The sequence below is a fragment of the Mustela nivalis genome, assembly GCF_964662115.1.
Source record: "Mustela nivalis genome assembly, chromosome: 11".
NCBI lineage: Eukaryota > Metazoa > Chordata > Mammalia > Carnivora > Mustelidae > Mustela > Mustela nivalis.
The window spans coordinates 113,617,451-113,629,800 of NC_139030.1; the positions used below are offsets into that span (position 1 = coordinate 113,617,451).

The window sequence follows — 12,350 nt, forward strand, 5'->3', positions numbered from 1 at the left end:
CTGAGTGTGGGTCAGAATCCCTGCAGAGCTTGTTAACACGCTGGCCACGGAGGCCTCCCCAGAGCTTCTGATCCAGCCAGTGCAGGGCGGGGGAGTTGGGGGCTGAGAACTTGCATTCAGAATAGGTTCCTGTTGAAGCTGAGGCAGCGCGTCCAGGGACCGCACTTCAAAAAGGACTGCTTGGAGAAAAGAGTGGGGAGCTCCTAAAACCAAAACCTAGGCTTGTTTTAAAAAATCAGAGAGATGCTGGCAAGTGACAGTTCAGAAGAACTTGAAGTGTGCACACATTAAAAAGAAATGCTCAGATGACTTTCTGCCATCAGAGCGCAGCAAATGCACGGTGTGAAGATTTGTAGCTTATACACTTGGTCTGCACTCATCACGAGAACAATGTAAGTCAACAGAAAAATCAACATTGTTGTCAAAGAAGCACACATTTTTACCTTAAGGAAGGAGATTTGCTAGTCAGGCTGCTGTATTCAAGAAACCAAACCAGAGTGAAAGTGTCTAGTTTTGATATTTTCAAATGTACATTCCTTAAAACTCAGTGTCTCTAAGTGTGCCGTGCATGTGACGAAACATTCACTGCAAAAAGAAAAACAACTCATTCTGTTTCTTTTATTCCTCCTCAGGTCCCTCTCAGAAGCCCGTCCAAGACAGAACACTTTGGAATCTAATTGCGTAGACGTTGGTATGAGCTGATGAACAGCAAAGGGTCTTCCCATCTGCAATCGGTTCAAGCTCTGAAGGTCGACTTTGCATTTCTGATCCAGATCGGGACAGTTGCCGCTGGAGTGTTTCATTTTCTCGTGCGCACTTCTGTTCCTCCTCAGGCCAAAGCGTTCGGCAGAGCGTGTGGTGACAGCTGCGCCCCCCGACTGCCGTCTTCAGCTAACAGGAGCTCCGGAGGCGTGCGGTCAGGTTGGACGTGCAGCAAACCTTCCCAGCAGAGACAGATGCACAGACACCAGCTGAGAGGAAAAGAGATAACGTGACTGTGAATCAACACACGAGGTTCTCCACACACTGTGTTCCAGAAATGACGTCCAGCTCAGAATTCTGGTATCATTCCGTTCTCCGGAACCCCGTCAGGACACACAGGCTCCCTGCTTATACAACCATTCAGTCAAGCTTAGCTTACATACTAAAAGAAGAGGTAATATGTGAGCACGGAGGGAGCCAACATGACAAAACGTACGGTGGACCAGCATTAACGTTCGCGAGGTACCAGGAAACGCACACATGCAAACAACACTCCCGGGGCGGTGGGCAGCTGCCCAGGCTGGCCGTGGAGCTACGTTGTTAAATAAGTGGGGAAATCAGCAGCCAACAGGCTTAGGAAATGTAAGTAAGTCAGCCAAATATGCTGCAGGCACTTAGCATTTGAGAATCCTGAGTAAAAAGGCGGTTAGTGACCAGTTAATGACCTGGATCACTTCACTGTTAAATATGATTATTATTAGTTTCATTTTTTTACTGACGAAAGAGCAGCAGGGACAATGATCAAAACACAGACGTTAACCCATAAGAGGAAAAGATTTCTTAGTTTCCTTTTTATCAAAATAAATGAAAGCTTTCATAAGTACCCAAGATCTCTAAGACATTCCAAGATTTATTGTAGTTCAGAGAAGCAGCAGCTAAGAAAATGTTCGTAGAATCATTATCGTCTCTAACTTATTCAACTGTACAAGGAAAGGACACTTAGTAAGTAGTAAATGATAACAGCCAATCATCTGGTTAATTAGATATTGTTCTCTCTCATGTCAAAAGTAAAAAAAAGATGACATAGCTCCAAAACTTACATGACTAACTGATGCTTTGATTGTCGAGGACACCAAAGTCATGAACACATTGTGTCCACGACATGAGCTACGATGTGTTACACATTTTGCTAGACACCTTCCTAGATTAATAATTGTTATTTATCAAAACTTCATCTGGCAAACTCTTAATTATTTCTTTCATATTCGCTTGTTTCCTCTTAATTCATAACTCGGCAAGGCAGGTATTGGAGTTCCTGGTTTGCCTGTGAAGGATTTGAAGCAATTAATGCGTTTGTCGAGGAGCCACGTGGCTGTCAGTGGACAGTGAAGGACCCATCTGGGTCCAGACTTCCACAGCGCTCGCAGCGGGACGGGTCATTCATTTTAAAGATGAACAGTTAAGGGGGCCTGGTGGTTCAGTCGCTTACGCCTCTGACTCTGGTTTCGGGTCAGGTCATCATCCCAGTGTCAGGTGGTCAAGCCCCGGCTGGGCTCTGCCCGCCGTGGAGCCTGCTGAAGGTTCTCTCTCCCCCTGGCCTTTCCCCTGTGGCTCACACGTGTGTGCGCTCTCTCTCTGCCCAAAAAAAGGTTAATAGTTAGAAATGCAGGGAATGTTTGTGTTTCTAACTGAGAAGTAAAAAATCTCACTTACATGCCCTTCATTGTATCCAGAATGTTAGATAACGACGTGTGGCTGGCCCTTGGTCATGGGTGTGCCGGGATGACTGGGAGGACTTTTACTGACTTGTCGCTCCAGGTCAGCTGTACTTAGGAACCATTTTGATCGAAATCCCCACTGGCTTCAAGTCTTTGATTCGTAGATGCCATATAATGAGTTACTCTTGTTAGGGAGAAGGCTGCAATGAATGCCTAATAACCGGGATGGTCTACTCTTAAATGGAGTACTTTTGGGCTAAATTATTGATGGTGTAAAAGTCTCCTTATTTCACAGTGATGTACGTACATTGTGATATGTAGTGTTGACATTTGAGTCCCAAGCCCAAGCACATGGAAGAACTCCGGAAACTCTTATCGAATAAATGAATAATTAAAAATGTTCACACTTAACTGCTCTTATCAAAGCACCGTGTTACTCCTCAGCCTCTGCAGCATTTGCTATACTATTTACCTTCCAAGATGACTTTTTGTTGCTTCCCTACTTTTATGATCAGCTTTTCTCTGTCACCTTTACTGTCTTCTTCTCACCATCTCTCAAATGCCACTAATTTACGGGGCGCCTTCACCGCCTCCTCCAATCACACTCTCTCCGGGTGGTCCCAGTCAATGTTATGTCTTCAACTATCACGTTTATGTTGAAGAAACAGAAAGAGAAGGGGGAGAACTTGGCTTTGGAAATATCAAACTAATACTCCAGGATCATCTCACACCAACATGTCCAAAGACGAGCTACTCACTTATCTTGTTAATCCTTCCCCAGCATTCTAGATTTAATGACCATTGTCACATTCTGTCTTTGCTGAAGCTCAAATTTTAAAAGTCCTTGAACATACTCCCTTTACTGGCCATCTATGCTCAGTCATTCCCCAGGGCCTGTTGATTCGTTTTCACCGATGTCGCAGGAAGGTCATTTCTGTTTTCCTCTTCCATTGCCTTAGTTCAGTTTCTTAAAGTCGTCCAGTTGGAGCGTCCTTTCTTCCGGCTTCCTTCTGTGGATCCCTCCTTCTTTGGGCATCTATCCACATGCTGCTCCCAACTATCAATATTTCTTACCTGGAACAAATTAGACCATTTCATTTTCCCTCCTAAGACCTTCCCTTATCATTACCTATGCTATAAAGCTCAAAATCTTGCACACAGAACATATGTCTCTTGTAACGGAGGTGCGACTCATTTCTCTACTCTTCTTTTCCTCCCTTCTCCACGGTTTGGAGCCAAGCGCGCTGACCTCCTCCTTCTCTCAACACACGGCACGCTTCCAGAACATGGCGCCCTGAATGCCCTACCCCACCTCCTTCTCTTGGCAATCTTCCACCATCATCGGGTGCCGGTTCAAATGTATCTCATCCTGGCTTTTCCTCACTCCCTCAGGCAAGTCATTGTTATCTTTCCTTCTCCCAAAGGACTCAAGCTCACATAGTGATTGTATCAGTGGTCACACTAGCATAGTGACGGAGTTTGGTCTCCATGTTCTTCACCACGCTGTTGTACTCATCTGAGCCTCCATCCCTAATATAATAAATTTACAATAATCTAAATTTATGCATTCGTGTTTACATGCCAAAATTTCATTCAAATATCCATTTAAATTCATTTCATATCTCCTTTTAGCTTAAAGTTATAGTAGTCATTGTAATAATAATTTACCCTAGTTTGAAATTTTGGTAAAATCTAATGTAATTTTAACTATTTAAAAGAAATCATTTATTTAAACACTTTTTTTTTTTTTAAGCAAGTGAGTGTGGGCAGGAGGAGGACAACGGGAGAGAGGAAATCTCAAGCAGGTCCATGCCCAGCACAGAGCCTGGCTTGGGGCTTGATCTCACAACCCTGAGCTCATGACCTGAGAGGGAGTTGAGAGTTGGACATTTATCCAACTGAGCCAGCAAGATGCCCCCAAACACCTCCATGTTTCTAAAGACGACAATCACGCATACAATCTGCACGCCGCCTCACCGGCGTGGGTGAGGCCCTCAGTACGAATCCGTCTCTCGCTCTAGGTCGGCTCCTCAGTCTCAGGGCTTGAGGCCTTCGTGGTTATGGCTTCTTCAACTTTTCCCAAGTTTACAAATTACAATCAATCCGTACATAATTTTTTAAATGTGATTTGGCTTGGAGCATCTGGGTGGCTCAGCTGGTTAAGTGACCCCCACTTGACTTGAGGTCAGGTCCTGATCAGGGTCATGAGAAGCCCCATGTTGAGTTCCACAATGAGTGGGGCGGATGCTTGGGATCCCCTTTCTCCTCTGCCCCGCCCCCCAGAGCATACACACTCTCTCTCTCCCAAATAAATACATTTAAAAAATATGCTTTGGGAAGGAAAAATAAAGTAAGATGAAACTGAAGAGGGAGGCAAACCATAAGAGACACAGCTCCAGGAAACAAACTGCGGGTTGCTAGAGGGGAGGTGGGAGGGAGAGTGACTGGGGGACGGGCATCAGGAAGGGCACGTGATGTGAGGAGCACAGGGTGTTCCACGCAACTGATGAATCACCAAACTCTATCTCTGAAATGAACCAAAACATAAATATGACCTGACTTCAAGCATGTGGGGCGCCTGCGTGGCTCAGTGGGTTAAAGCCTCTGCCTTCGGCTCAGGTCATGATCTCGGGGTCCTGGGATCGAGCCCGCATCGGGCTATCTGCTCGGTGGGGACCCTGCTTCCTCCTCTCTCTCTGCCTGCCTCTCTGCCTACTTGTGATCTCTGTCAAATAAATAAATAAAGATTTAAAAAAAAAAAAGGACTATAAGCATGTTACAATTGTGTTACAAGGAATAAATATCCCCCAAGAGGCATGTATTGGCCTGAGAGAATAAATTCTACAGCTTTAGTGATGAAATTTTGTGCAAGATGTTGTGGGCGTTTCAATCATCTGTTTGACTTCCTTGCAAGGGTAAAGGGTATATTCGGGGACACTGAAGTTTACTAGGAACTTGTGTAAACAACTTCTATTCAATGGCAATTGTAATATTCTGCCTACTTATAACTATGATTTTTTAAAATTCACTCATTCATTCAGTAACTATCTATCCAAGTCCTGTAGTGTGGCAGAGGAGCAGCTCGTAGTGAGTAAGCACAGACGCCACGCGCACGTCACGGCACTTAGAGATTTCCACTATTAGGTCTCTAATGACCAAGAGATTTCTAAATAAATGATGTGTTACTAAAAACACATCATGAAAAATTTCTATAATAAATTGTAGATGAGAATTCAGTATGCTATGTATAATGAAAAAAAAAGATATTAGAGAATTTAGTAGCTAAAATAGTTAATAAATAAGTGAATATGAAAGTTTTAAAGGGTATATAGGAGAGATTGGGAAAATACTATTTAGGTAGTACACTGCCAGATTGTCCAACGTAAAGTGCCAGTTTCACAAATTCAGTAAACTGCATTAGAAATATGGAAAAAGAGAGGTGCCTGGGTGGCTCAATCAGTGAAGTGTCTGCCTTCTGCTCAGGTCCCAGGATGGGGTCTCGCAGGGAGTCTGCTTCTCCCTCTCTGTGACCCTCTCCCAGTGTATGCTCTCTCTCTCTGTCTCAACTAAATTAAAAAAAAAAAAAAAAAAGAAGAGAAAAGAAATATGGAAAAAGGAAAAGGCTTTATCCTAGTCTTTGCCCCCAAACTGTATTTCATGACAGCGTGAATATGTATGTAAAATGCAGTCCAGAGCCGTACTACAGAAGACCTTCAAAAAAGCACGGATGTCAAGTCAGTTCCCAAGAACATTCGCCATAAAGCTGACATTATTTCGTCTACTACTACGCATCTAGGTGCGCAGAGGAGAAAGGACAGTGACACAGCCAAAGTGTTCCTAACGTGTCGTCAGGAGTGAGCTTCAGTACACGAAAGGATTCCTAGTATATTTTAATGGAGACGGAGTTTATAATATTCATCAGATCCTCCGAGGGACCTATCATTATCCAAAAGTTTAAAAGCCCAAAGCGCAGGAGGGAGAGAAAGACAGAGAAAATGAGATCAGAAATGAAATAATTCCAAGGCAATAATTAAGAGTACTTTTGAGGCTCCAAATTAAAAAAAAAAAGAAAAAAGTTGAAAAAATTCTAAAATAAAACAGGATATGTTAAGGACTTAATTACCTCTCAAAATCTGGCTATTTTGCTTAGTATTTGGAATGGAGATAAAGGGTTAAAGGAAACAGAAAACTTCCCTATTGTTCCGATGTTTTAGTGTTTGCTACAAACAACTTTTGGGAGAGTAATTTTGGATCTACAACTCTCAAAATCCTCTCAGTCAAGATTTGCCTTTGGTTTATTCAAACAAACTTTATATTGGATTTTGTTCTTAAGGTTGCCTGGCACGGTGGTCTGTGTTCTGTATTGTCGTTGGATTTACCCCGAAGAAAAATTGTTTTTAAAAATACACATATCAGGGCACATGGGTGGCTCGGCTGGTTACACGTCATGATCTCAGGGCCCTCGGACTGAGCTGCTGGCTCTGGGGAGATCGGCTTCTCTCTCTTCCTCTGCCCTGTCTCTCTCTCAAATAACTAAGACTAAAAGAATTTATATATAAACACACACACACACACACACACATATCTCCTTTGCTCTTAGGTATTGTACTAGATCAGTAAGATGTTTCAGAACTGAAAGCAAAGAGATTAAGAAGCAAATACACCCATTTCACTATGACCTCATTTCTCCATTTAAATGATTAAAAAAAAAGTCAGTCAAATGAAATGCAATGGATGTCTGCACGTACAGATTTTGAAAGCAGTTTTGAATACAGCATATGGACCATCTTCCGAGTCCTGAGAGTCTCCTTAATAAACGAATTACAGCTCTTTACTGAAATCACTTCCTGATAAACAGCCAACACGAAGAAAATAAATATAAGGCGGTTTGTGGACTCAGGCTTGGCGAGCCAGCGTCGGTGCGCCGGTATCTCGGCTTGAGGACAAGAGCCATCGCTTCTTTCCTCTAAAATAGCTGAATTCGATCCAACTCAGAATGTCGTACGTTTATGCATTTGTTAGAGCGAAAATTAAGGTTAACAAAGATGACAAACGCCACTGGACTAACTTCTCTGAGACCCTTTCTTTCCCACATGCCCCCTTCTTGTTTCGTCAAACTGGAACCACTGCCAATAGCTCACAGACTGGGCTGTACTTTCCCAGCCACTGTCCCTGCAGTGAGTGACACAAACACAGGCGCAGCTACAAAAACCTCTCTTTTTGTAGATGTGGCTTCTTACGTGTATTAAAATAATATAATAATTTTCTGCTTAAAATGATGATGATTATATCTTTACAAATACATCTGTGTATATTTGTAGTAGGTGACAATCTCTAGGGAATATTTAAATGATGGTATCATGACTATGTCTCATATAAAGATTAAGAATTTTTAAAGAAATTACTAGATTTGAACAAATACAAATTGATGAACTTTATATGGCTCGATTTTCCAAACAGTATTATTGTTCAACGATACAAATTAAAGTCATATTAAATCATTTGTTACTGTTCAAAATGGTCAATAACCCCAATGATTCTTAAAATTATTCAATTTATTAACAGAAATTGAAGAAAAGGGAGAGTATGTGCTGAAGTAGAGAGAAAGAGCAAAGGCACAAGGATCAGAAAGAATCCGAGGCCCTCGGGGTCCTCAGCCATGAGCTCGGAGGTTCTAGAAGACTAAGACTCTGACGTTAGGTGGAGGAGTTTTATCACAAACAGAGGAGCATTGATGTGAAAGAAAATGACATGATGTGACTAAAACTTTCACTAGGGATTATCCTACTAGGGTAGATAAAAGAGGACAAATGAAGTAAATATTTTTCTCAGAGGAATACAGAAGACTATTTTGCAAGATTTTGATTATGAAGAGTGAGATGGGGAAGACTGAAAATTGTGCCCAAGGGCCTGGAAGGATGACGGCTGAAGTCATTGAGGAGAAGGAGCAGCGAGAGAACATTTAAAGGAAAACAGATGGTCTAAGGTCAACCATGAGATAGCCATAGCGGAGAAGCTACTAATGCAAATTTCAAAATTATAACGTGTGCATCGTGTGTGTTGTGCCACAGTGTTTTCCTGTGCGTGTCACCTCACTTGACTTGACAGCGACGAGCCTCGGTCACGTCAAACCAAGAACCATGGCCGAAGTCAACCAAGTGTAATTCTGACTTAGGGAAGATTAGAAACACCTAATGCCATTGGTTTCATGCTACCCTATCTGCTTGACAGGGTGCTAAGTTTTCCAAAATCAGTTATTTTAACCACCACAACAAATTTTCACCAGTCATTGTGGCTCCATTTTGCAGATGAGGAAATTGAGATTCACAGAACTTTTGTGACTTTCCCAAGATCATTAGGAAATGACAGAACGAGCATTCTTCCCAGATGTGACTGGTTACAGACATTGAACATATTAATAAATCTTGGATCCATAAAGCTGAGGGGCCTTTCTGGAAGACTGACAAAAGATCAAACTTCCTGGCCACACGTTTGCCATTCGGCCCTGTGCTTTTAAGTTAAAAAGTAAATTAATCAAAATTAATCTATATACTGTTATAGTTATAAAAGACTTTAACAATGTATGATGACAGATATTATCTAGACTTATTGTGGCGATCACGTTGCAACACACACAGGCATTGTATCGTTATATCATTATAGTAACGACGACAATGACCAGTCTGCCTCAATTAAAAAACGTAAACTATAAATCTATGGATGAAGGAAAAGATAAAGTTAAGTGAACACATTTACTGACTGTGTTCTGTCAGGTGCTTCTAAGCACCCTCCAATATTTTCTTCACGATTTCTCCGTTTTTACAATTTCATTCCTTCGCTTGTTCTTACAGTACCCAGGGGCTCAACAGCACAAGGAGGTGATGAGGTCTACGCCCCCGTCTTCCCGCAGGTGGAGGGAGTGGGAGTGACGTTGGGAGCAGATCTCCTGCTCTCTGTGCTGCTTCCATCTACCAGGACTCTTCAAAGCACTCTGTGCACATCAGTGCGGGTCCTCACAACGGTGTTGCGAAGTGAGCACATCACGATCTTCATCTCATCAATGAGTGAAAGAAGGTGCAGGGTTGTTAAGTAGTTTCTAGAAGTTTTCAGAGATAAAGAGATCCCGGATCTGGATGGAGGTCCCCTGCCCCTGCAGCCTGTGCTACTAGCTGAAACACAGTACTGACTTTGTGCAACGTGACAAGGGACACTCCGTGCCCCTACTGTGGTTCCAGAAGCCTGCAGAGGTCTGCAGCAGAAAAACAACAACAAAAAATGTTTACCATTTAAACACACACACACACACAAACCAGAAAATAAAAACAGGATGAGAAACTGTATTTCTGACTGCAATCCAATCCCTACCAACAAAGCAAAACAAAATACACAACGTAACACAGACACAACTTAAATACATTCATGTTTATATTTTATGAATTTTTAAATAATGGGAGAAAAGAGATTTCACAAATATCAAAACAAAGAGCAGATAAACTAAAAACAGATAACTCCTGTTGATATTTTCACATGGAGCATTGAAATGCCAAGAAAGACTGTGAGAATGTCTAATTTTAAACATTCCAAGGGTGAATGTAACTAAATATTAAGACAAGCGGAAGAGGAAAAGAGGAAGATGCCCTTTTGTTCCCTGACAAGGTCTGAAGAATTTAGTTCTCGAAAATACAGATATGAATGAAATAAATAACCACATAAAATCATTCCAGGATCTTTTTTCTCATTGTGAAGGTAAGAGATGTGGTTTTATGCTTAACTCTTAACTTCATCAAATAATGCTGCTTTCTCCCTTGTGTTGCAATAATAACACAATTTTTGAATTGCAATTTTTCTTGAGTATAAATAAGAACTTTAAAAGGTGATAATATTCTTATAAAAACCATTTCTGCTAAATATAGACTGACAGAATTGAAACATGCTAATAGGGGCACCTGGGTGGCTCAGCTGCTTAAGCATGTGCCTTTGGCTCGGGTCATGATCTCAGGGTCCTGGGATGGAGCCCCGCATTGGGCTCTCTGCTCAGCGGGGAGCCTGCTTCCCCCTCTCTCTCTGCCTGCCTCTGCCTACTCGTGTCTCTCTATCTCTCTGTCAAATGAAGAGATAAATAAAATTCTTTAAAAAAAAGTGCTAATATTGGATTTTTTACTGAAAATTACAATTAGGTTCCAATATCAGACAAACTGATATGGTACACACTACCCCATTCAGTTCTGTAAGTTAGGCAATCTGAGAAGTTCCTTAGATACCATTCATTCTACAACTCCATATTAAAATTTCTCACTTGTAGCAATTGCTAAACTGAATCAAATCGTCCCTTGGTCTTCTCGTTTGCACATGACCATCACACAAAGCAAACTCCAGGACAGCATCCTTATTCCCAACTGTATTTAAGGAAAACTATTTTCCTATGGTTAATAATATGGTTGTCAAGGGAATACTAACACAAAATCGGTCAAGAAGCCTGATAATAGTATCTGTGCTTTACGTGAGAGGGGGTTTAAATCTACTGTGGTTTATAGATCTTACTTTGTGTCTGTATCAAATTTTGAAGTAATGCCAAGAAGATATCTCAAATTCCCTGCTAAGATCTTGAAAAAAAATTATTTGCCTAATTTAATTTGTAAGTTAATTTAAACTTTTTAATTTATAATGTATTACTCTCAAGGTTCTATTTGAAAAACCATAAACTGGGGACTAAATGAATGAATAATTAAAGTATATCATTCAGGTGTGTTTCATGAAGTTAATCATTTTATTAAAGACTTTAGGGAAAAAAGTGGGCTTTTTCAGATAAAACCAATTTATTGACTGACTTCTCCTGAATTAGGACCAATGTCATTTTCTCAGAGCAGTCTTCTACAGCACTCTCTGTGGCGTATCTTCTCCTTCTTCTCCATTTAGTACTCCTCACCCTATCGGTCTGTTTGCTTTGTTTTCTTCAATTATCTGCATCTTTTCACTTATCCGCTTACGTATTAATGGTTTGTTTGTTTCCATTAACATGTAGGCACCATAAGCTCAGGGATTTTTTCTGTCTTGCCGACTGCTACCTCTCCAGTGCCTAGAGATAGATGCTCAATAAATATGGCTTGAACAGATGAATTAAACAATGAAAACACTAACGACGGTGGTGGTCATACGGAACATTTATTTGTTTGAGGGTCCGTGAGGTTATTCTAGTGTGTTGACATTGCCACAATCATCTACTTATTATTTTCTGTCTCACCAGCTATTGGAGGCCACTTACCACCACGTGCCAGTCAAGAAACAGGTGTTTAGCATGAAATTAAAAATTAGTATGACAGATTGAATTATTCCAATGGTCAGGGTAATGACTTAATTAATTAACTTATTTATTGACTCAAAAAAAGCTTGAGTACTTCATATCAGTTAACTTGCTAGGTGCTGAGGATACAGTATGACTTAGATGATAGAAATTATATATGTGCACCATCATGAAACTTGCCATACATTTGTGGCAAGGTAGGACATAACTCAAAAACACAATTAAAATTGTGTCATGTTATAGAAGGAGAACTATGTCATATCTCACCTAGCCTAGGAAAAAAAGCAGAAGGATCAGTGAGGTCTCCTTGGGGAAGTCACATTTAGAAGGCAGCTCTAAGGCAGCCAAACAAGCAGGGGCAGTTAGGGGGATTATTCCAAAAAAGTGATCTAGATTTGAAAATTCAGTTACATATGAAATCTACATTACAAGATACGGCATTTTCTATATACCTGTATTACATTAAAAATATTTCCTCTACATCTTTATGCACAGATGCAAGTACATTATAGGGAACTAAAACAATTTACCAGTAGTGTCTTCCAACTACCCTATAGTAGTAAAAACTTTGTAAGTACGACTTAAAACCCTTTGACCTGATTGTATGATGATGGTTTCATAGCCGAAGA

The 12,350-nt window shown here is 41.0% G+C and overlaps 1 long non-coding RNA gene across 1 annotated transcript; it reads left to right on the forward strand.

Moving 5' to 3' along the window:
- Nucleotides 1–313: 313 nt before the first annotated feature.
- On the forward strand, nucleotides 314–3,979 carry LOC309844033. The gene is made up of 2 exons (XR_014300454.1): nucleotides 314–392; nucleotides 633–3,979. It is a non-coding gene; the product is annotated as an uncharacterized lncRNA (long non-coding RNA).
- The last annotated feature ends 8,371 nt before the right edge of the window (nucleotides 3,980–12,350 follow it).